We start from the raw sequence: 24,054 nt of genomic DNA, 5'->3' as shown, positions 1-24,054 counted from the left end.
AGCCTGACCAACATGGAGAAACCCCATCTCTACTAAAAATACAAAATTAGCTGGCATGGTGGTGCATGCCTGTAATCCCAGCTACTTGGGAGGCTGAGGCAGGAGAATCACTTGAACCTGAGAGGCGGAGGTTGCAGTGAGCCGAGATCATGTCATTGTACTCCAGCCTGGGTGATAAGAGTGAAACTCTGTCTCAAAAAAAGAAAAAAAAATTAGAAAATTAGCTGGGCATGGTGGTGTTTGCCTGTAATCTCAGCTAGTCGGATGGCGGGGGTCAGGAGGATTGCTTGAGCTCAGGAGTTGGAGATTGCAGTAAGTTAAGATCGCACCACTGTACTCCAGCCCAAGTGACAGAACAAGACCCTTTCTCAAACAAAAAACAAAAAACAAAACAACCAACCAACCAAAAAAAAAAAAAAAAACAAGGCCGGGCACGGTGGCTCATGCCTGTAATCCCAGCACTTTGGGAGGCCGAGGCGAGTGGATTGCTTGAGATCCGGAGTTTGAGACGAGCCTGGCCAACATGGTGAAACCCCATCTCTACCAAAAATATAAAAAATTAGCTGGGCGTGGGGGTGCGTGCCTGTAATCCCAGTTACTCAGGAGGCTGAGGCGTGAGAATCGCTTGAGTCTGGGAGACGGAGGTTGCAGTGAGCTGAGATCATGCCACTGTACCCCAGCCTGGGCAACAGAGTGAGACTCTGTCTCAATAAATAAATAAATAAATAAATAAATAAATAAATAGGCCAAGTGCGGTGGCTCACACCTGTAATCCCAGCACTTTGGGAGGCCAAGTTGCGTGGATCACTTGAGGTCGGGAGTTGAGACAAGCTTGGTCAACATGGTGAAACCTCATCTCTACTAAAAATACAAAAATTAGCTGGGCATGGTAGCATGCGCCTGTAGTCCCAGCTACTCAGGAGGCTGAGGCACGTGAATCACTTGAACCCGGGAGGCAGAGGTTGCAGTGAACCGAGAATGTGTCACTGCATTCTAGCCTGGGCAACAGAATGAGACTCACTCTCAAGAAAATATTAAATAAATAAAAACTTAACATGTGAATTCTACATGAAGAAAAAATATTACATAGTAAGATAAAAGACTCAGGTATTCTTGAATAGAAAGATAACAACATAAAAATATTAATTTGCCTAAGTAAATGTAAATATAAAAGTAAATGTTTGCCTAAGTAAACTCAGTGCAAATAAAGTTATAATTTTTTGTTAACTAGACAAACTGATTCTAAAAGTTGTATGTAAAAGCAGGCAAGCATGAAAATCCAGAAAAGTTAGTAAATGGAGAGTAATTAGGGGAAATTAATCTTATCAGATATTAAAATATAGCATGTTATTAAGCTACAATAGTTAAAGCAGTGTGGTACTGATGCATGATTCTAAAAACACCGGAACAGACCAGAAAGTCTAGAAATATATTGAACTCAGAAATTTCATATCTGATAAAGGTGGCATTTCAGAGCAGTGGGGAAATGATGTATTATTTAACAAAGTCTGTTGGATCACCTTGATAGCCATTTGGGAAAAAAGAGAGTATCCATTCCTCATGCTTGACACCCAAGTACACTTCAGATAGATCAAAGATTTACATGTGAAAAATGGGGCCATAAAACTTCTGGGAAAAAAGGGAGTATGTAAAAATTAATTTTAGAGGGCAGAAGGCTTACTTATATGATACAAAATTAAGAAGCAAACTTGAAAAATAGGAATAAAAAAGGAACATTTAAAGTATAATTGAAAAAAACAGAAAGGAAAAGGATGATATGTTTGATGCATGAAACTCCAATTTGTACATGGAGAAAGTATCATGAATAAAGGCAAATGTCAAATAAGCAGCCCTCATGCATTGCTGCAGTAGAAATTGACAGAATCTCTTCCAAGGGAGTTTGGCAATTTCAATCAAAATTTAAAATGTTAGCTGGGTGTGGTGGTGTGTGCCTGTGGTCCCAGCTACCTGGGAGCCTGAGGCAGGAGGATTGCCTGAGCCTGGGAGTTTGAGGGTGCACTGACCTGTGATCGAGCCTCTGCACTCCAGCCTAAATGAAAGAGTTATACTTTGTCTAAAAACAAACAAACAAATCACTGTTTTGTTTTGTTTTGTTTGTTTAAGAGACAGTGTTGCCCAGACTGGAGTGCAGTTGAAATGGGAGAGTTCCCTGACTCCACTTGCAGGACATGCAACAGAGGTGATCTGTTCAGTCGCTGCCGCTGCTCAAACCCATTACGGGAAGGGGAGCACGCAGGTGAACAGGTGCAGGAGCCCAAGTGGGCATGTGTTACAGTGTGCCCTTTTAGCCCTGCCATCCGTGGACAGCTTGAGTGTTAATCAGCTCAGTGGACCCTCTGCCTTTCTGCAAGGGCAGAGGGCCCATGTGACAGCTTTCTGTATCCTGAACTCTTGTCCAGTGTCCCAGAATTGAGTCACACACGAACTTGAAGGATGAATGCAGGGTTTTATTACGTAGTGGAGGTGGCTCTCAGCAGGCCGGATGGGGAGCTGGAAGCGGGGATGGAGTGGGAAGATGATTTTCCCCTGGAGTTTGGCTGTCCAGCAGCCAAACTCTTCTCTGACCACCCCCAGCCAAACTCCTCTTGGCATTCAGACATTCCTCCTGTTCTCTCTTTCGCTGCTGCATTGTTCTGCTGTTCATCTGCTTGTCTCCTTGTCTGCTTCTGGAGCCTGGAGATCGGGGTTTATATGGGTACAGGATAGGGGGTGTTGTGGGCCAAAAGGCAATGTTTTGGGCATGAAAACAGGAATGACTGTCCCCATTTAGGGCTGTGGGTCTCCAGGCTTGAGGGTGGGGCCTTTGCTGGTGAACCACTCTCTTCTAACCAGTATTTGCCTGTCTCCTGTGTGTATCACAGTGGTGCAATCATAGCTGACTGCTGCCTTGAATTCCTACACTCAAGCCATCCTTCCACCATGCAGTAAAAAATCTCCTTATAACTTTTGACTCCCCCCAAATTTAACTATTAATAACTTACCGTTGACCAGAAGGCTTATCTGGTCTGTAGATTAACACATATTTTGTATATGTATTATATACTGTATACTTACCATATAGTAAGCTAGAGGAAAGAAAATGTTAAGAATCATGAGGAAGAGAAAATATATTTACTATTCATTAAGTGGAAGTGGATCATCATAAAGGTCTTCATCTTCACCTTCATGTTGAGTTAGGCTGAGGAAGAGGAGAAAAGAGGGATTGGTCTTGCTATCTTAGGGGTGGCAGAAGAGGAAGAAAATCTTCATATAAGTGGATCTGTGAAGTTCAAACCTGTGTTGTTCAAGGATCAACTGTCTATTTTGATAATATGTATATCTTTTGTTGTTTTCCTATTGCTAATGTGACAAACTAGCACAGTTTTGTGGCGTAAAACATGCACATATTATCTGATAGTTCTGGAGGTCAGAAGTACAAAATGAGTTTCACTACTAAAGTCAAGGTGTAGGCAGGGCTGGTTCCTCGTGGAAGCTCTGAGGGGAGAACCTGTTTCCTTGCCATTTTTAGCTTCAAGTGGCTGTCTGCGATTCTTGGCTTGTGGGCCATCCTCCATCTTTAAAGCACATTGCTCTAATCTCTGCTTCCATCATTACATTACTGACTTCTACCCTATTGATCCTCCTGCCTCCCTCTGAAGTACCTTTGCAATTACATTGGGCTTACTTGGGTAATCTAAGATAATCTCAACATCTCAAGATCTGTAGTTCAACCACATTTGCAGAGTCTCTTTTGGCATGTAAAGTAACACATTCACAGGTTCTGGGGATTAGTGTGTGGATATCTTTGAGGGATCATTGTTCAGCCTACCACAGATATGTTCTTGCATACCCTATCTCTGGAAGAAAAAAACTGCTGAGGATAGTTGCCTCTGGAGATAGGAAACGGGGGGCTGATGGACAAGGATAAGACAAAAACGTATGCTTTACTCAATGCCCCTTTGTACTTTTTGAGTTTATATCTCTGTATTCTGTCACAAAGTGATATATGCTCATTGTGGATATTTTAGAAATTGCAAAAAAAAGAGAAAGACACAAAAATATTAATCATAGTGCAATTGCTCAGACTCAGCCACTATTAATATTTTTATGTATTTCCTTATATTGTTTTTTTTCTATTCATAATTATGTCTGTGACAGAATAATAGCTTCCCCAAAATATCCAAGTCCTAATCCTTAGAATCTATGAACATGTTACCCTAAGTGCCAAAAGGAAATTTGCAGATGTGATTAAGGATCATGAGATGAAGAGATTATCTTGGATTTATCTGGGGTGGGCCCTTATAATCTGGGGTGGGAGGAAGAAGGGTCAGAGAGAAGATGATGTGATGGTAAAAGTAGCTGTCTAGGATACAGGGAATATGTGTAGCCTCTGGTAGCTAGGAAAGTCCAGGACTGAATTCTTCCCTAGAGCTTTCAGAAAGAATGCAGCCCTACCAACACCTTTGAACTTTTGTCATCCAGAATTGTAAGATAATACATTTGTGTCATTTTAAGCTACTAAATTTGTGGTAAATTGTTTCAGTAGCATTAAGCAATTAATACTATGTCTTTAAATCATAAGCATTCCTACATATGCTAAAACATGTTTTGTGAATACTGTAATAGCTCTTTAATGTTATTGCTGTTAACTCATCTAGACTGCAAGTTGTACAAGGACAGGGACCATTTATGTCTTGATCACCATTATATTTCCAATGTCTTGTCTGCAGTGGGCCCTTAATAATTATTCATTTGGTAAATCAGTGAATACACTATAATTTATCTAACTTTTCTTTTTGAGACAGTCTCACTCTGTCGCCCGGGCTGGAGTACAGTGGCACAATTTCTGCTCACTGCCTCGACCTCCTGGGCTCAAGTGATCCTCCCACCTCAGCCTCCTGAGTAGGTGGGACTACAGGCACACACCACCACAGCCCGTTAGTTTTTGTATTTTTTGTAGAGATGAGATTTTGCCTTGTTTCCTTAGGCTGGTCTCAAACGCCTGAGCTCAAGCAATCTACCCACCTTTGCCTCCCATAGTGTTAGAATTACAGGCATAAGCCACTGCACCTGGCCCCAGTGTTTTCCTTTTTAAGTAGCTCTTGCCATATATAGCTGATAATAATATTAATAATAATCTTTTAAGTGCTTTACATACTGATATAGTTTGGCTGTGTCTCCACCCAAATATCATCTTGAATTGTAGTTCCCATAATCCCCATGTGTCATTGGAGGGACCCAGTGGGAGGTAACTGAATCATGGGGGCAGTTACTGCCATGCTGCTATTCTTGTGATAGTGAGTTCTCATGAGATCTGCTGGTTTTATAAGGGGCTTTTCCCCCTTTTCCTCTACACTTCTCCTTGCTGCTGCCTTGTAAAGAAGGACGTGTTTGCTTCCCCTTCCACTGTGATTGTAAGTTTCCTGAGGCCTTCCCAGCCCTGTGGAACTGTGAGTCAATTAAACCTCTTTCCTTTGTAAATTACCCAGTCTCAAGTATGTCCTTATAACAGTGTGATAACGGACTAATACACATACATTATCTCAATTTAATCCTTACGAAAAGCTCATGACTGGTAAATGCTATTATTATCCGCCTCGCCCAAAGTCACATAGTAAGTAAGTGGCAGAAACTCAGATCTCTCAGGCTCCAGATTCAACACTCTTAACCATAACACTCTACAGCCTGCTAAAAAATTGGAACATCCTGTACATGCTGATTTTTATGGCTTTTTTTTTTTTTTTTTTTTTTTACTAAATCACACATACTAACATCTTTCCATGTCATTACACATTTATTTTTATTTATTTATTTTTGAGAGGGAGTCTTGCTCTGTTGCCCAGGCTGGAGTGCAGTGGCGCAATCTTGGCTCACTGCAAGCTCTGCCTCCTGGGTTTAAGCAATTCTCCTGCCTTAGCCTCCTGAGTAGCTGAGATTACAGGCACCCTCCACCATGTCCAGCTGATTTTTGTGTTTTAGTAGAGATGGAGTTTTACCATGTTGGTCAGGATGGTCTCTAACTCTTGATCTCAAATGATCTGCCTGCCTCGCCCTCACAAAGTGTTGGAATTACAGGCATGAGCCACCGTGCCTGGCCTATTTTTAACTATCATTAAAACATGTTCTGGCCAGGTGTGGTGGCTCACGCCTGTAATCCATGCACTTTGGGAGGCTGAGGTAGGAGGATCACTTGAATCCAGGAGTTCAAGACTGGCCTGGTCAATGAAGCGAGACCCTGTCTCTACAAAAAAAAAAAAAAAAAAAAAAAAAAAAAAATTAGGCAGAGTTGGTGGTGTGTGCTTATAGTCCCAGCAACTTGGGAGGCTGAGGCAGGAGGATTGCTTGAGCCCAGGAGGTCAAGGCGGCAGTGAGCCATGATTGTGCCACTGTACTCCAAGCTGGGTAACAGTGAGACCCTGTCTCAAAAAAAAAAAAAAAAAAATGTTGACTAGTATTCCATTGTCTGTATCTACCATAATTTCTCAGTAAGATGTTATTACTACTAAATAGGTATTATTACTAAACATTTTAGATTTTTCCATTATAAACTTAATTCAGTTTGTTTTTATTTTTGATATGGAAAATTCAAATATATAGAGAAATAGAGAGAATGGTATAAAGAACTCCTGTGTCTCCATACCCAACTTCAACAATGATTAACATATGCCAATCTGTTATATCTATGCCCCTCACCTAGTACCTTCCACCTTGGGCCTGGATTACTTTGAAGCAAATTCTCAGACATCATATCATTTCATCTGTGAATACTTTAGCATTAAACACAATTTTTATACAGTAAAATTTGCCTCTGTTGCCTGGATTATCTTCCTAAAAACACATCTGATCAGACACTCAATAAATAGCTGTTGAATGGCTTAATCCCTTTCCCTGGTTGCTTGAAAATGCAGCTTACTCCCCACCGTCTAAGTCTAAAAGAATTAATACCAAACTTCTTTTTTTTTTTTTTTTTTTGAGAAAGAGTCTTGCCCTATCGCCCAGTCGAGAGTGCAGTGGTGCGATCTCGGCTCACTGCAACCTCCGCCTCCCGGGTTTAAGCCATTCTCCTGCTTCAGCCTCCGGAGTAGCTGGGATTACAGGTGCATGCCACCACACATGGCTAATTTTTGTATTTTGAGTAGAGACAGGGTTTCACCATGTTGGCCAGGCTGGTCTCGAACTCCTGACCTCAAGTGATCCACCCACCTTGGCCTCCCAAAGTGCTGGGATTACAGGTTTGAGCCACTGCGCCTGGCCTAAACTTCTTAATTAGACATACGAAACCCTTTATATTCTGACCACAGCCCACCTCTTCAAGCTTCCTTTTCTATTATTTATTCCTATATATATCTTCCACTCCACCTACGAAACTGCTTTTTGTTTCCTGACTGTAGTCCACATTCTTCTGACCCCGTCTTTGCTTAAGATTCCATTCTTTGCCTGTGCTGTTCCCTTTGCATGCCACGCCCATCACACATTTTCTCCGTCTGGAAATACTCATTCTTCAAGCTCCAGCTCAAATTTCTTCTCTTCTATAAAGCTCTCTGCGTCACACCCAGACATAGTCAGATGACCCCTCTTCTTACTTGCAGTGCCTTTGAGTTATACTTTTATTTTTGTTTTCAGTATATTATATTGTAATTATTTAATGTTTCTGCTCCTCCTATGAGTTCCTTCAGGGCAGGAACATGTCTTATTTGTCTTCATCAAACCATAGCACCTAGCACAGATTTGTCAGATAAGTGTGCACTAAGAGTTTGTAAAATAATCATTCATTCCACAAATATTTATTGAATATCTGTATGCCAGGCACTGTCCTAGTTATGCAGATATGTTGGTGAAAGAGACAAAGTCCCTTTTATGGAGCTTAAATTTTCATAGAGAGAGACATAAAATACACTAGTAAACAAACAGATACAGTATTTTCTTACAGGAATAAATCCAATAAAGAAACAACAACAGGATGATGAAAGAGTATCATATAGCTTGTATTTTCAAGATACTTCTGGCTCTGTGCATTGAATGGATTATAGGAATGAGAGTGGAAGCAGGGCAATCAGTTTAGGAGGCTATTACAATAATCTGAGTAAGAGAATGGTGGCTTGGACTAAAGTGGTGGTGGTGGAGATGGTGAGAAATGTGTAGGGATTTAGGATATACTTAGAAAGTGAAATCATCATGACTTGCCCATGGAGGTAGCAAGAGAGAGGATATGGGGCGGGGGGGAGAGAGAGAGAGAGATGGAAAGAAAGAGAAAAAGAGAAGAGAAGGGAAGAGAAGAGAAAAGAGTTGAGTTTTGTTTGGACATAAATTTGAGATGCCTATTTGAAATGAATAAAACAAGAGTAGCTTTTGGTGGTCTGGCTTCATTCCCCTTTGTTTATTGTTCTCTGATATTTGGGAACAGGGGTGATAGAAGGAAGAAAATCATTTCTCTGTGACGTTCAAGTCGCTACAGTTTACCTAGGGTTTTCTTATATCCCACCCTTTCCAAATGTTAGATGGTAACAAGGTGTTGTTCCTTGCCCCTCTCCTTCCTTCTTTGATTTACAAAATAAACCGACCCACACAGCTGACCCTTAGCAAGGGCTGTGTAGGTCTGCGAAGTTTAATAACAGTTGCAGATAGATTGGCTAAGAGAAGTCAACTGGTGGGTGGCAGGGCAAATAACGGATTCATCAGAGCCAAATATGTATATTAGTTTCCCCAGTATATATGACAACTTGCTGGTAGCAAATGCATCTTAGAATTAAGACACTGCTAAACAGTAAAGATGATTGTTCAGTTTTGGGTTTGGCCTTATTTTGAAACATTAGACCCTAGAGTTTGGATACTGGCCCAGTGAGGCCACTGGCAAAAAATATTAGTGCAGATTCAGGATTTTTATATTTCTGGAACTCTACGCTATATTCTTGGAGACTGCTGCCAAAGTGGGCCTGGCCACAGAAGTCTGCCTTTTATGCCATAGAAAATAACTGCTTTAAAAAAAAATCTTTAAAAGAAAAGGTTTATTCATTGTAGTTTCTTGTCTAGTTTCAGGAAGGGGTTAAATTTGGCTTTGATTAGTAGTGGGTTTGGATGGAGTTATCATAAATTGTGTCCAGAAAAATCAGAAAAGCTATTTTTTCCCAAAGCCATCTTCTCAAAAGATTCTATTTAAATGTTGGCCCTTCTTCTCTTGGGGCTGAAAGCTTTGATGTTCTCCTTTCTCTGGCTTGTGGTATTGTATCAGTAAGTTAATTGCTGGTTCACAACAGTTTGTGGTTAAGTCCTTGGAATTAGAATTTTTATTCCAACTGATTTACCTTTGGGTTGACGAGTAGCAGAAAGAAAGGGTTCATTGTTTCCAATCTACAAGGCAGAGTAAATAATGCAGATTGGTGGGAAGCATTTCAGAGCAGGCATTAAAAATAGTAAATTATATTAATAAGCAAAGCCTCTCCAACTCCACCCTCTTGACTCTTGGGATGAAACTGATAAACAACCATCCATGTTCTTTTATTGGCTCCAAACACATGCAACCAGCAGAGCAAACAACTTGCTGCTGTATGCACACTTTTCCAATCTTTGTTTTTACTTGCCCCTAATTCAGACTGACTTAGATTTCAAATGTGAACGGCAGAGTCTAATGGAATTCACTGTTTGTGATTTTTTGAAGCAAATGGTTGTTAAGAAACATCTGGTTGTAGTTAATAAAGTTCCTCCTGTGTGTGTGCAAGTATGTGTGTGTGTGTGTGTGTGAGAGATATGTTTTAACTTATGACTGATTGCCACATTCAGATCTTATTCTTGTCATGCTGGGTTCCAGAAGATAACTAGTTAATCACACTAGTTTCAGAATATGAAATGTAGAGGAATTTTTTCTTTTCCTTTTTCATTTCATTCTCTTTTTACCAAACAAAACATGACTGACTGTTTCATCACTCTTCACCTTAATAGGACAGTCACAGTTTAACGGTATTCTTTGTTATATTGGCCTACAGCAAGGAATTTTAGAAGTTGCCGAGATCTTAATTATTTTGTCCAGTTATTTCTGGGGGAGGGTGGGTAATCTGCTTTAGCCATTGGACAGGATAGTTCTTCATCGTTTGTCTGTGCTGGGCATTGCTAGATGTCTAAATACCCGCAGTGCTCCCCCAGCCATTGTGCCAAGCAAAATCACCTCTGCATCTTGCCAAATGTCCCCCAGGAGCAGTACTACTTTGAGGTTGAAACTACTGATCTAGTTTAAACCCTTCCTATTTCAGAGGGGAAGACTGAGGGCCAGAGGGACCTGTTCAAGGCCACATAACTGGACTGCAACCCAGTTCTTCTGAGTCCTAGATTAGTGTCCTTTCTCGCAATATATTTTGAGGGGCTTATTTAAATATATTTATACTGACTTTTCTTAAAAAAAGTAATTTAAATAGTTTTTGGGGTACAGGTGGTTTTTGGTTACATGGATAAGTTTTTCAGTGGTGATTTCTGAAATTTTCATGCACCCATCACCCAAGCAGTGTACACTGCATCCAGTATGTAGTCTTTTATCCCTCACCCTCCTCCCAACCTTCCCCCAGAGTCCCCAAAGCCTGTTATATCATTCTTATGCCTTTGCATCCTCGTAACTTAGTTCGCACTTACAAGTGAGAACATACAATATTTGATTTTCCAGTCCTGAGTTACTTCACTTAGAATAATGGCCTCTAACTCTGTCCAAGTTGCTGCAAAAGACAATATTTTGTTCCTTTTATGGCTGAGTAGTATTCCATGGTTATTCTGATGGTTTTTGTGCCCTTAGAGCTTTTTGACTAGTGAGAGGGGCTTCCTAGGCATAAGTATGATCAAAAGGTGGTGGAACACGGAATTTACCTAAAGCATAATATACCCTCATTTTAATTTAATCACGAAAATTTGTTGAATGCCTGCTATGTGATAGTCTGGGAAAATAGTAGTCTCATAACCTTCTACTTTTGAAATAATATAAATGGAAAGGGGTGGTGATATGAAGGAAATTACTTAACAATTTAGAGGGTGACCAGTTTTTAAAAGTTGAAATGCAATGAAATGCTTATTTCATACTGGATTACTTATTCTCTAGGAATCAAGTACAATAACCAGCTTCTTTATTTTTTCTTCAGTCACCCCTCGCCTGTATAAATTTCTCCCTACTTTCCAGTTATTTAGCCCAGGTCAGAGTGACGAATGATAAGGTACCTGGCAAAGGTTCCTCCTGAGGGAGACAATTCCAAACTCATTCCCTGGTCAAGTTGCTTCTAGAACTTGGCTTTGTCACCAGTAACACTGAGGCAAAGATGTAAACAGGGAACAATCTTCTCTGCCATGGAATTTTTGTCTGAGATTACTAAAATGCAATTAGGTCTCTCATGGATGAGAGAAAGAATTGCAAGAACAAGTTGGAGCTCTCTGGGGATCCCTAGGGGGTTGTCCTCTTCTGGAGGGCGTGTTGTTTTCCATTTACTTTTTCTTGTTTTCCATGTTGAGCTTCCCTTTGGAGGATGTTCCTCCAACATTGCCTGTTTTTTTTTTTTTTTTTTTTTTTTTTTTTTCTGAGATGGAGACTCGCTGTCACCCACGCTGGATTACAATGGTATGACCTTGGCTTGCTGCAACCTCCACCTCCTGAATTCAAGAAATTCGCCTGCCTCAGCCTTATGAGTAGTTGGGATTACAGGAGTGCACCACCATGCCCGGCGAATTTTTTTGTTGTATTTTTAGTAAAGGCAGGGTTTCACCATATTGGCCAGGCTGGTCTCGAACTCCTGACCTCAGGTGATCTGCCCACCTTGGCCTCCCAAAGTGCTGGGATTATAGGTGTGAGCCACCATGCCCAGCCAAACATTGCCTGTTTAATTCCTTTTAGGTCATGCCAAAGTGCTCTCTGAGACAACTTAGCAGTCTGCACTTGGTCTGAGATGAGAGGTGACCTATTTTTCTCCTCCTTCATTTCTGATCCTATTCAATAGCATTTTGTTTCTTTATTTCTTGGTAGAGATGGAGTCTGTCTATGTTGTCCAGTCTGGTCTTGAACTCTTGCCTCAAGTGATCCTCCCATCTTGGCCTCACATAATGTTGGGATTCCAAGCATGAGCCACTGAGCTTGGCCTCAGTAGCATTTTCAGTGTTAGCTCCATCCTTAGTATGATGACCCTCATTCCTCCTCCTAAGTGGACCACACACTACAGAGATCTTGCCTATCACCGAAAACAAAAGTGGACTTCATGAATTCTATGGGCTTTGACCAACTAGTGTTAATAACTTGCTTTTGGGGAGAGCCCTTTTTCTGTTCTACTCTCTGTTCCAACTCATCTATAGATAAAAGATCTATTCTTTTTGGGGGGTTTAAAAAATAAGTTTATTGAGATAAAAGTCACATACCATAAAATTCACCCATTTGTAATGTCTCATTCAATGTTTTTTAGTATATTCACAGAGTTGTGCAACCATCACCACAATCAATTTTAGAATATTTTCATCACTCTGAAAAGAAACATTGTACCCATTATGAAGAAGGCCTACTCTTAAACTTAGTTCATTATCAATAATAGTAATATTTGTTGAGGGCTTATTCTGTGCATTAGGCTGAGTACTTGCCTTTGTTATCTCATTTAATACTTATAAACATCCTGTGAATTAGGGACTAATATTATTCCCATTTTACAGATGAGGAAACTGAGGCATGTAGAAGTTTAAAACTTGTTCCTATCCAAACTGGTTGTACGTGGTGAATCCTAGATTCTAACTTAGGCCATCTGGTGCCATAGCATTTTATTTTATTTTATTTTTATTTACTTTTTAAGACAGAGTCTCGCTCTGTTGCCCAGGCTGTAGTGCAGTGGCCCAGTCTTGGCTCACTGCAAACTCTGCCTCCCAGATTCAAGTGATTCTCCTGCCTCAGCCTCCTGAGTAGCTGGGACTATAGGCGTGCACCACCATGCCTGGCTAATTTTTGTATTTTTGGTAGAGACGGGGTTTCACCATGTTGGCCAGGCTGGTCTTGAGCTCCTGACCTCAAATGATCCACCTGCCTTGGCCTACCAAAATGCTGGGATTACAGGTGTGAGCCATTGCGCCTGGCCTGGTGCCATAGCTTTTAACAAATCATAACACTGTCACATTTTGTTCATAGGATAGGACCAAGCACAGTTTTCACTCCCTTTCATTTACATGAACTATAATTTGAGATTTTCTGTCATAAACAGGTCACTGAGTCAGTATTTATTAATCACTTGTTACATATACCAGACACTGGGACAGAAGCAATATGGGTTGCAGAGAGGAGAGAGAAAGAAAGAGACAGCAAGAGAGAGAGAGAGAGAGAGAAAGGAAAGAGGAGAGAAGAGAGAGAGAGATTGACCCTATCCTCAAGAAGTTTGCCATCTAATTGGTGTGTCTGGTCGACCTTGTAGAGCCACACTTGAGAGGTGCCATACACATGCCACAGATGGTTGGTACTGTTAGGTTGGAGTGATGAGAGAAGGCTTCCTGAAAGAAGTGGTCTGTAGCAGAACCTAGGTGAACCTAGGTGGAAATAAAATCCAATGGATAGGAGTGGGAATGCCAGGAAGTATGTTGGAAGGACCTTGAAATAGGTTGGAGATGGTTGGGAGACCTTTGTGCAAATCAGACTGTGGAGGGCCTTGCATGTCAGATGAAATAGTTCGTTAAATGAATGTTTATTTGTGCCAAGCACTCTTGCAGCCACTGGGGGTAGAGCAGTGGGCAAAAGACAAAAAAATCCCTATCCTCAAGGAACTTGAATTCTATTCGGGGAAATGGATGAAAAACAAATAAGTCAGTTGTATGATCAGATAATGTGATAAAACAAAGAAGGGAGCATAGGAAGTGTCATGTGTAGGGGGTAGTGGCTATATATTTAGATTTTGAAATTTTTCATTTAGATAGCAGACAGCCATTGACAAACTTCTCATACTATGTTTTGGCATGGTGTTTATCAATGGGATTGCCTAAGAGAAGGAGAGCTTTATAAGTGAGAAGTGAGTCTTGGAGAGGCTTAGAGGCAGGTAGGAAGGTCTAGGGCAAGTGGGAGCTAGGTGTAACCTCTGAGTCTTGCAGCTGTGGTATAGTGGAAGAAGCGCTGGATTTGGATACATACGCTTTGAACTCTGGCAGGAACCTTAGGTCACTTCACTACTCTAAGCTTCATTTCGTCTTCTGTATAGTGGGTTTAGGAGCACCTAACCAACAAGTGTTATCAAGATTACTTGAAAAGGCTGGGTGCAGTGGCTCACGCCTGTAATCCCAGCACTTTGGGAGGCTGAGGTGGGTGGATCACCTGAGGTCAGGAGTTTGAGACCAGCCTGGTCAACATGGTGAAACCCTGTCTCTACTAAAAATGTAAAAATTAGCTGGGTGTGTTGGCGTGAGCCTGTAATCCCAGCTATTCAGGAGGCTGAGGCAGGAGAATGGCTTGAACCTGGGAGGCGGAGGTTGCAGTGAGCCGAGGTCAGTCATGCCACTCACTCCAGCCTGGGCGACAGAGTGACAGTCCATCTCAAAAAAAAAAAAAAAAAAAAAAAAAAAAAAAACAGATTACTCGAGATAATGTGAGTGAAATCTTCGTTAGTTGTATAGTCCTCTACAAATGTGAAAAGTTAGCCCTTCTGGACAGTGCCTGTGAAAATCACAGTGCTGTTCTTTTAAGTCTTTCCAGGAATCCGATAGTGGTAATTGAATTTTTCATGTCAACAAAGTCATAAATTAGAATCTTAAATCACAAAGCACAGTTGGTACGAGGCACTCTATAAGAGGTACTGAGCTAGATGGTGGTAGGCTAGTGGTGGCCAAGGCAGCCTTCAGGGAGTTTTCTTTGTGCTATGTTTAAGTCTGCCAGCATGGAACAAGGGAAGCATGACTGAGGAGTAGGTGCTCCATGCAGTGTGGCCACACTCTTTCTGTGGCCTTGCCTCTGTCCTTTATAGCAACCAGTAACACGCCTACTGAGCAGAACCATGTGTCGTTCCATGATCTCTCTCTTTATCTCTGTTTCCTATTTCTTTCTCCCTTTCCATCTCATTTATTTCTCTGTGCTTCCCCCACCCGCAATTCATTCCTTTGCACCTACTTCCATCTGCCTGAAGTGCTCTTCCGTGCCATATTTTCCTGGCAAACTTTAAGTTCACATCCTCAACTTCTGTCTCCCCTCCTCTAGAAAGCCTTCTCTGATCTTTCTGCTGTCCGAGTTATTGCATTGAATTGCAGTTGTTCCATTTGAGTCTCTTTCACTAGAATGAGTTCTTCGAGGGCAGGGATTGTGCTTTGTCTGTCTCTGGGTCCCTGGTTCTTAGTGCTAGGATTGGCATTAAGGAAGTGCTTGCTGATTTGAAGTAATTGTAAAAGTGGAAGACTATACAGATAACCAAGCCTTATCTAGGAAATCCTTTAAGACTTCTCTGTTTATACATCTTTTATGAACTGAAACATAAACCACAGACTCAGTGACTAAAGAGCAGATCAGGGGGAGGCTATAGAATATGGTAATAAGACTATATTGCAAAGTGTTGTGAACATAATTCTAGAGCCAGACCACGTTATAGCTCCTTCACTTCCTAGCTGTGGGGCCTGGCACATCTCTCTGTGCCTCAGTTTTCTCATCCATAAAATGAAGATTATAATAGTCCTTACTTTGTAGGGTTGTTTTGGGAATTATATAATTTAATATACATAAAATGCTTACCAACCTGGGCAACATAGGAAGACCCCGTCTCTACAAAAACATTTTAAAAAAAAATTAGTTGGGTGTGGTGCCATGTGCCTGTAGTCCTAGGTAGTCAGGAGGCTGACATGGGATCATCACTTGAACACAGGAGTTCAAGACCATCCTGGACAATAGAGGAAGACCCTGCCTCTACATAGAAAGAAAAGAAAAACTGGAGACAGTTCCTGGCACATAGCAAGCACTCTATAAATGTTAGCTCTTCTCATCTAAGTAAAATAGAGGCTTATTCAAATAAAGGAAGTTTGGGATAAGTCCAGAGATCATTTTTTTTTTTTCTCTTCAGGGATCCCTGTTCTGAATCTTTTTTTCAGATCCCTGTTCTGAATCCTCCCACCTCAGCCTCCCAAGTAGCTAGGACTACAGGTGTGCACCTCCATGCCCTGCTAAGTTTTAAAATATTTTTGTAAAGAGACCAGTTCTCACTATGGTGGGCATGCTGGTCTCCAACTCCTGGCCTCAAGTGATCCTCCTGCCTCAGCCTCCCAGAGGCTGGGATTCCAGGTATGAGCCACCATGTCTGGCACGTTTTCAGTTTTTCATGATTACAGATACAGCTGCTGTAAACATTATTATATGTTTTTTTGTGTGTGTGTGTGAACACACATTATTTCTAGAGGGTAAATGCCCATGGGTGGGACTGTGCACTCATATATGTACATGTTTAATTTTATAAGAAACTTCCAAACCATTTTCTAGAGTGGCTGTGACAATTTATATTCCCACTAGCAATGTATAAGAATTCCAGCTTCTCTCTATCCTTGGCAGCACGTGGTATGGCCACTTTGTTATTTTAGCCTTGCTAATAGGTGTGAAGTGGAATCTTGTCTGGGTGTTAGTTTGCTTTTCCATAATGACTAATGATGTTGAATGTATTTTCAGGCGCTTAATTGCCATCCATGTATCTTTGGTCAAATATCTGTTCAAATATTTTGCCTACTAATGTAATTGGTTGTTAATTTTCTTTATTGAATGTTACATATTCTGTTTACATAATATAATAACGTTTAGTGAATCTTTTATGTATTCTGAGTATGGGTTCTTTGTCACATATATGATTTGCAAATATTGTCTTCTAGTTGATGGCTTGTCTTTTCTAAAATCATCTTATGAAAAAAATTACCCAGGTATAGTGATGCATGCCTGTAGTCTCAGCTATTTGGGAGTCTGAGGCAGGACGATTCCTTCAGCTGGAGAGATCAAGGCTGCAGTGAGCTATGATTATGCCACTGCACCCCAGCCTGGGTGACAGAATCAGACCCTGTCTCAAAACCAAAACAAAACAAAACCCCAAATCCTCTCATTAGGGTCTTTCACAGAGCAAAATATTTTAATTTTGATGAAGTTCAATTTATTTAGTTTTTTTCCCTGTGTTTTTTTCTTTTTTTTTTCTGTTATTTTTTGTTTGTTTGTTTGTTTGTTTTGAGATGGAGTCTCACTCTGTTGCCAGCCTGGAGTGCAGTAGCGCGATCTCGGCTCACTGCAACCTCTGCCTCCCAGGTTCAAGCCATTCTCCTGCCTCAGCATCCTGAGTAGCTGGGACTACACGTGCATGGCACCATGCCCAGCTAATTTTTGTATTTTTAGTAGATACAGGGTTTCACCATGTTGGCCAGGACAGTCTTGATCTCTTGACCTCGTGATCCTCCCGCCTTGGCCTCCCAAAGTGCTGGGATTACAGGCATCAGCCACTGTGCCCTGGATTGTGCTTATGGATGCCTCAGAATACTTCACCTAACCCTAGATCATGGAGATTTTATCTTATGTTTTCTTCTAGACATTTTAGCATTTTAGGTTTTATATTTAGATTTGTTATCTATTTTGAGTTATATTTTTGTGTATGGTGTGAGGTTTAGTTAGAAGTTTTTTTTTTTTTTTTTTCTTCCCCCAATTGCACTAGCACCATTTGCCACAACTTAACTGTGACACCTTAGAAATCACTTAACCTGTCATGGCCTCACTCTTCTTTTCTCTAAAATGGGGATAATGATAGCATGTAGTTCATGTGGTTAAAGGAAAGATTCCAGACTACTATTTACATATATAAATGCCTAGCACACAACAAATAGCTATTATTAGTATTCATTTTATAGAGTTTCAAATTTTGCTGTTTAATTTCGTGATTGACAAAATTTGATAACACGTAATACACATTGTCCCTTTTCATCCCTTCCAAGGATGTTGGGGTACATGGGCCAGTGCTGAGGTAGGGTTCTGGTAGATGGATTTTTTTGGGATGATGACTGAAACCACTTGTAGTCAAGAAATGATAGTAATTTCCAGTTGGGAGGGGAACTAAGGCCAGAATCAGTTCAATAAAGGCAAGAGTGTGTAGCCAGAAACACAAAATGAAAAATGAAGTCATATGTGATGGATCAAATGAGTAAAGGAAAAGGGTTCTGGACTCTGTGAATAAAGCAAGATGTTGGGGCTCCCTCTTACAGAAGGAACACTGGTCCTTTATTCTTGTTTAAAAGTGTCGAACTTGGTTTTTCTCTTCAAGATGCCCTTCAGTATCTGCGTTGGGAGCCTCTTGCCCTGTTCTCCAAACAAATCCAGTCTAAGACCGTGTTTTGCTGTGAGCACTGCTGCTTTGGTGTCAGTAACCTGGTAATGTGCCAGTTCCCCGTTGGGGAGGCTTTCTAAAACATACTGCTCAGCAGAGCTGAAAAGGCTGAAGAACCTTCTCCAGAAGCTGATTGTGCCTATGGTAGGTCTTGGTCACAGAGCCATTTCCAAAGCTGTATACCACAGCAAGTTTGTCCATCCTCTCTGTGCTCTCTGGCCCTGCATGCCATGTAGGCTCCCCAGCAACTCTCCTTAGTCTCCCTGAGAAAGAGCTGACAGTTGCGATGTCTTTTTTTTTTTTCTTAAACTTCCTCTTTGATCAGTGTTCTGAGATCCTAGGTGAATACATTTTTTGTTGTGACAAGCATGTGCAAGATACACAGAAAGGAAGTAATGCTATGGAAAAGTTGTAGTCACAACCAGTCTGACCAGAGATCCTTATCAGTCTGGTCAAGTGTAATGTTTTACCTGCTTGGAGTAGTGTCACTGGAAACTGACACTGCAATTGAAATGGTCTTTGAGCTTCCAGATGTGGCAAAACAAATGATTTATTGTACAGCACCAAGACACAACTTAGTTTGGTATTTTATGTGTACATCTCCAAGATAATAATGGCACCTGACTTCAGCCCTTTATAGTTTACAAAGTCCTGTCATGTTTCCTATTTAATTTGATTCTTACAATAAGAATGAAAGAGATAGGATAGGGATTAGTATTCATATTTTACAGATGCCGGCAGAGTTGGAGGGGTACACAATGGTCAAGAGCATAGGTTCTGAGGCATATTTTGGTAAAATATATAACATAACATTTTTGATTTTGACCATTTGTAAATATACAGATCAGTGGCGTTGGTTACATTCATAATGTAATATAACCCACTGTACCTGGCTGTGGGTTTCTTTTGATGTGGAAATATAGTTGTTCCAGCTCCATTTGTTGAACAGACTCTTCTTTCTCTGTTGAATGGATTTGCCTTCCATGTCGATTTTTGACCTAAGCTCTCTTTTGTCTGATATTAGCAGAGCCACTTCAATTCTCTTTTGGTTACTATTTTCATGAAATTGCTTTTTCCATCTTTTAAGTTTCAATCTATTTTTGTCGTTGGGTCTAAAGTGAGTCTGTTGTAGATAACATATACAGTCATGTGTCACTTAACAATGGGGATACATGGGTGGGCATGGTGGCTCATGCCTGTAATCCCAGCACTTTGGGAGGCCGAGGTGGGTAGATAAGGTCTGGAGTTTGAGACTAGCCTGGCCAACATGGTGAAACCCTGTCTCTACCAAAAATACAAAAATTAGCCGGATATGGTGGCACGTGCCTGTAGTCCCAGCTACTTGGGAGGCTGAGGCAGGAGAATTCTTTGAACCCTGGAGACAGAGGTTGCAGTGAGCCAAGATCACATCACTGCAGTCCAGCCCCGCAGCCCAGGTGACTGAGTGAGGCTCCGTGGAAAAAAAACAAAACAAAACCAACCAACCAACCAAACAAACAAACAACAACAACAAAAAACCGGGGATACTGAGAAATATGCCATTAGGCAATTTTGTTGTTTTGAAAACATCATAAAGTGTATTGACACAAACCTGTATGGCACAGCCTACTATGAACCTACCTAGGCTATATGGTACAGTCTGTTGCTCCTAGGCTACAAACCTGTAACTACATGTTACTGTACTGAATACTATAGGTAATTATAACCCAACAGTAAGTATTTATATATCTAAACATTGAAAAGGGCTGGGCACAGTGGCTCATGCCTCTAATCCTGGCATTTTGGGAGGCTGAGGCAGGTGGATTGCTTGAGCCCAGGAGTTCAAGACCAGCCTGGACAGCATGGTGAAACTCTGTCTCTACAAAAAAACCCACAAAAATTAGCCTGGTGTGGTGGCTCACGCCTATAGTCCCAGTTACTCAGGAGGCTGAGGTGGGAGGATCAATTGAGCCTGGGAGTTTGAGGCTTCAGTAAGCCATCATAACGCCACTGCACTCCAACCTGGCTGACAGAACGAGACCTTTTATTGAGAAAAAAAAGAAAGAAAGAAAAAGAAAAAACTTAAAAGGTATAGGAAAAATACGGTATTATGATGTTATGGAACCACTGTTGCATATGTGGTCTGTCATTGACTGAAGCATTGTTATACTGCATATAACTGTAGTTAGATCCTATTTTTTAAATCCATATTGTGAGTCTCTCTGCCTTTGTATTGCAGAATTCACACCATACGTTTAAAGTAATTACTGATAAGGAAGGGCTTACTTCCAACATTTTGGTATTTGTTTTCTGTATATCTTATAACTTTTACATCCTCATTTTCTCCGTTACTGCTTTCTTTTGTATTAATTGATTTTTTTGTAGCGGACCATTTTAAGTCCCTTCTTCTTTTTATGTTTATATTTTATTTGTGGTTACCATGGGGATTACATTTAACATCATATATTTATAACAAATGAGTTTGAATTGATACCAACTTCACACTTATAACATACAAATCTCCACTGTTTTATAGCTCTGTCCCCTTTCCTGTGTATTGTTGTCACAAATTACATCTTTCTACATACTGTGTTCAATAACATAGATTTATAATTATTTTAAAGCACTTAAAAACAATGTAGGATATAAAAAAGTAGAGTTATAAACAAAAAGTTCGATAATGCTGGCTTTTATATTTGCCTATGTAGTTACCTTTACCAGAGATCCTTATGTCTTAATGTGGTTTTAAGTAACTGTCTAGCATCTTTTTTTAAATTTAAATTTTAATATTTATTTATTTATTTATTTTTGAGATGGCGTCTCACTCCATTGCCCAGACGTGAGTGCAGTAGTGCTATGTCAGCTCACTCCTCCACCTCCACCTCCTCGGTTCAAGCAGTTCTCCTGCTTTAGCCTCCCAAGTAGATGGGATTGCAGGTGTATACCACCATACCCAGCTAATTTTTGCGGTTTTTAGTACAGATGGAGTTTCACCATGTTGGCCAGGCTGGTCTTGAACTCCTAACCTCAAATGATCCACCTGGCTTGGCTGGGATCACCTCCCAAAGTGCTGGGATTACAGGTGTGAGCCACTGTGCCTGGCTGGTTCAGCATCTTTTTATTTCCACTTAAAGGATTCCCTTTAGCATTTCTTGTAGGGCAGGTCTATTGGTAATGAACTCCCGCAGCTTTTGTTTATCTGGGAAGGTCTTACTTTCTCCTTCAGTTTTGAAAGACCATTTTGCCAGATGCAGAATTCTTGGTTGACAGGTTATATATATATATATATATATATATATATATATATATATATATATATATATTTCAGCAATTTATGCCATCCCACTGTCTTCTGGTCTCTGTGGTTTCTGATGAGATATTGGTTGTTAGTCTTAATGAGGAGCCTTATATATGGTAAGTTGCTTTTTTCTTGCAGCTTTCAAGATTGTCTCTTTATCTTTTGACAATTTGTTTATAGGATGCCTCAGTGCGGATCTCTTTGAATTTATCTTCCTTGAGTTTAAGCTTCTTAGATGTCTAGGTTCATGTCTTTCATCAAATTGGGGACATTTTTGGCCATTATTTCTTTAAACATTCTTTTGTCCCTTTCTCTTCACTTTCTGGCAGTCTAACAGTATGTAATTTTGTCTGCTTGATGATGTCTCAATGACCCTTAGACTGTTAATCTTTAATTTCTCTATCTTAGTGATATTGTCATTTTGTTTATATATCATTTCCTGATTTTTTGTTCTGCATGTTTTCCTTTAGCTCTTTTAGCATATTTAAGACAGTGTTTTTGAAGTCTTTGTCTACTAAATCTGATGTCTGGACTTCCTCAGGAACAGTTTCAGTCAGTTTATTTTGTTCTTTGAATAGGCTGTGCTCTCCTGTTTCTTTGTTTGTCTTGTGATTTTTTGTTGTTGTTGTTGAAAAAAATTAGAATATTATAATGTGCTAACCCTGGATATCATATTCTCTCCCTTCTCCAGGAGTTGCTGGGTTTTTTTTTTTTTTTTTTTTTTTGTGTGGTCATTGTTGTTGTTTTATAGAGGTGGAGTCTTGCTATGTTGCATAGGCTGGTTTTGAACTTCTGGTCTCAGGTGATCCTCCCGCCTCAGCCTCCTGAGTAGCTAGGACTAAAGCGTGTGCCACCATGTCTAGGTTTTTTTTTTTTTTTTTTTTTTTTTTTCCCCGAGAAGGAGTCTCACTCTGTTGCCCAGGCTGGAGTGCAGTGGCAAGATCTCGGCTCACTGCAACCTCCACCTCCTGGGTTCAAGCGATTCTCCTGCCTCAGCCTCCTGAGTAGTGGGGACTACAGTCACGTGCCACCATGCCTGGCTAATTTTTTGTATTTTTAGTAGAGATGGGGTTTCACTGTGTTGGCCAGGGTGGTCTTGATTTCCTGACCTCATGATCCACCTGCCTTGGCCTCCTAAAGTGCTGGGATTACAGGCGTGAGCCACTGTGCCTAGCTATTTTTTCTTATTGTTAAAATTCTTAGTAGTAGTTTGGTTTACTTACTTTTCCAAACTACTTCTGCAAAGACTATGGCTTGTCCTGTATCGTCACTGAAGTCACTGTTCCTTAGATTGTGTTCAGTGAGAATTTTGACAGAGTTTCTTAAATACAAGGAGCTAAAAACAAACAAATAAACAAATAAAAACCACCTCTAATCGTCTTTCCTGATTGGTTGTGTGTGTGGGTACTGCTTCAGTACTTAACCAGACTTGCATTGTACCTAGAAATTGGCTCAAGGTGAAAGCTTAGTACTCTCAGAACTTTTCTGAGTATGCTTGTTTTCTGGGGCATGCATGTAGCTTTCTAAATTCCCCATATACATAGTTGCTTTTTTTTTTTTTTTTTTTTTTTTTTGAGATGGGGGGTCTCACTATTTTGCCCAGACTGGAGTGCAGTGGTGTGATTATGGCTCACTGCAGCCTCTGCCTCCTGGGCTCAAGTGATTCTCTGCCTCAGCCTCATGAATAGCTGGAACTACAGGTGCACAACACCATGCCAAGCTAATATTTTTTTTTTTTTTTATTTGTGCTGATGAGGTCTTGCTATGTTGCCCAGGCTGGTCTCCCACTCCTGGCTTCAAGCGATCCTTCTGCCTCGGCCTCCCAAAGTGGTGGAATTACAGGCATGAGCCACCACACCTGGTCAACAGTTGCTTTTGAATGTCCTCATTGTCCAAGGAAACCACTCATCCGCCCCCCCATTAGCTTTTTCTCACATCTCTTAGCCAATGTATTGTTTGTTCCAACTATAATAATATGCCCCAGACATCTGAGGGTTATTAGGTCAGCGTGCAGTGTTTTTGGGCACTTCTCACCATTTCTAGCTTGAGTTCTGTATTAGGTAAAACAACCACAAGTGCCTGTCCTTAGTTCTTCAGGTAGTCTCCAGACTAGTTTGAACAGATGTGTATTAGTCTGTTCTCACAATGCTATAAAGAACTGAGACTGGGTAATTCATAAAGGAAAGAGGTTTAATTGACTCACAGTTCTGCATGGCTGGGGATGCCTCAAGAAACTTACAATCATGACCGGACACCTCTTCACAGAGTGGCAAGAGAGAGCATGAGTGCCCAGTGAAGGAGGAAGCCCCTTATAAAACCATCAGATCTCGTGAGAACTCACTCACTATCACAAGAACAGCATGGGGGAAACTGCCCCCATGATTCAATTATCCCTTGACAGGTGGGGATTATTACAATTCAAGGTGAGATGTGGGTGGGGACACAGAGCCAAACCATATCAAGAAGTATACAATAATTTGT

The 24,054-nt window shown here is 40.7% G+C and overlaps 1 protein-coding gene across 3 annotated transcripts in view; it reads left to right on the top strand.

The window, feature by feature from the left end:
• OPHN1 (oligophrenin 1) overlaps window positions 1-24,054 on the top strand; it is a 376,301-nt gene that overhangs the window by 36,363 nt on the left and 315,884 nt on the right. Inside the window, exon 2 of one of the 3 annotated variants that reach the window (XM_050776882.1) lies at window positions 18,234-18,440. The exons of the other annotated variants lie outside the window; for them this stretch is intronic. The gene's annotated coding sequence lies outside the window, so the exon portion shown is untranslated. The remainder of the gene's footprint in view (window positions 1-18,233; window positions 18,441-24,054) is intronic. 3 annotated transcript variants of the gene reach the window in all.

Source organism: Macaca thibetana, chromosome X, assembly GCF_024542745.1.
Source record: "Macaca thibetana thibetana isolate TM-01 chromosome X, ASM2454274v1, whole genome shotgun sequence".
NCBI classification, from domain to species: Eukaryota; Metazoa; Chordata; class Mammalia; order Primates; family Cercopithecidae; genus Macaca; species Macaca thibetana.
The sequence above is the reverse complement of the archived record's forward strand: the minus strand, read 5'-3'. Positions and strand labels throughout refer to the sequence as shown.